At 59.7% G+C, this 1,448-nt stretch overlaps 1 protein-coding gene across 2 annotated transcripts in view; it reads left to right on the top strand.

The window, feature by feature from the left end:
- The window catches only part of CHST11 (carbohydrate sulfotransferase 11), a 218,949-nt gene that overhangs the window by 199,287 nt on the left and 18,214 nt on the right, over window positions 1-1,448 (top strand). The window lies entirely within an intron of this gene.

The raw sequence follows: 1,448 nt of genomic DNA, 5'->3' as shown, positions 1-1,448 counted from the left end.
ACAGACACGGGGTTGGAATGACCCGTAACAGACCAGACTCCTGCCCGACTTGCTCTGTCTCCGTGAGCCAGCGGCTCTGAACTTGAGCTTTCTCGTCTGTGCATGGTGCTCTGCCTCCCGTCCTCGCCCTGGGAGGCCGACAGCTGAGGCCAAGGCCACCTGGGAGCGGGCGGAGGGGCTCTGCTGGCTCCTGGGCTGCAGCTGCCTGGAAGGGGCCCTGCCGGCAGAGGTAGCGAGCCTGTCGGAAGCACCGGTGCCAATGCCGGTGCAAGGACGAGCCTCTTCTCCCCGGAACTGCAGCAGCTGTTCTGCGTCCTGAGCGTGGCCGGCTGCTGTCTGCTGACCAGCTGCCTTCCGAGGGCAGTCTTTCCTGCCTGCCCCTGTCACCCTGTCTATACCTGTGCCTTGACATTGGCTAGCTCCTCCAGCATTCCAAGCCAAAGAGCGCAAACTCACCGGAACCTTCCTTGGAGGGCTGGTTCGCTGCTCGCAAAGGCTTTGGAGGGGTGGAGGGTGGGCATCTCTGTCACGCTGACCCCTCCCCTGAGCACGGGTGCAGCCCCAACAGCTACTCTGCCGCCAGCAAACACACAGGAAGTCCGATCCATAAGCAAAGCCAAGCCCCAATGTGTGCGCCAAAGAGACTAATTTCCCCCCATGTGTGCGGGTGGGTGGGTCTGTACGACCCTGAGACTGGAGGCTCCAGTCCGCTTGGTTTGGACGTATCCAGAGAACATACCCCAAAGCAGGTTTCTCTTCGCTTCATCTCGGGGGCATGGGGAGCAGAAAGGAGAGAGACTCTGGTATCTTCCATCCTGTTCATGGGCTTTCGAACAGCGGCTCTGAGGCCACATTTTCTAAAGAAGAGCAAGCAAACGGGTGTAAGCCAGGCCTGCCCTGTCCCTGCAGAGACCTCACCGAGCAGCATAGACCTCGCAGAGCAGCATTCTCATCTGGGAATCAGAGACAAGCTTATCCGCCTCTCAGGGTTGAGGGGATTCAGGAACTACCTCCTCAGATTTCCAGCACCAAGGAAAGGTTTCTGGAATGTTGGGTTCCTTCCCTCTCCTCCCCTCCCCTCCCTTCCCTGTCCAGTCCTGTCCTGCATGTAATGATTCCAAAATGTGGTTTGCAGTGAAACGGTGGCCTTCCCTGAGGAGCACTCACTCCTCAAATAGAAAACCCAGCGCTTCTGGGGAGATCCCAGGCAGTCGGGCGTGGCCACCAGGCAGCCCTGCACGGAGCCGGGAAAGACTGGACCGGGCACGCGGGGCCTGTGTTCCAAGCTCGGGAGTCTGGACTCCCCGTGGAAGGCCGTAGAGACTCGTGGTGGCTTCATAAAAGTGCAGGAATGATGGACTCCAAGCTGGGTGTAGAGCAGCGGTTCCCAACCTGTGGGTCGCGACCCCTTTGGCGGTCGAACGACCCTTTCACAGGGGTCGCCTAAG

Source organism: Myotis lucifugus, unplaced genomic scaffold (assembly GCF_000147115.1).
Source record: "Myotis lucifugus unplaced genomic scaffold, Myoluc2.0 scaffold_10, whole genome shotgun sequence".
Classification (NCBI taxonomy): Eukaryota; Metazoa; Chordata; class Mammalia; order Chiroptera; family Vespertilionidae; genus Myotis; species Myotis lucifugus.
Note: the sequence above shows the minus strand (reverse complement) of the source record. Positions and strands in the feature narration are given on the sequence as shown.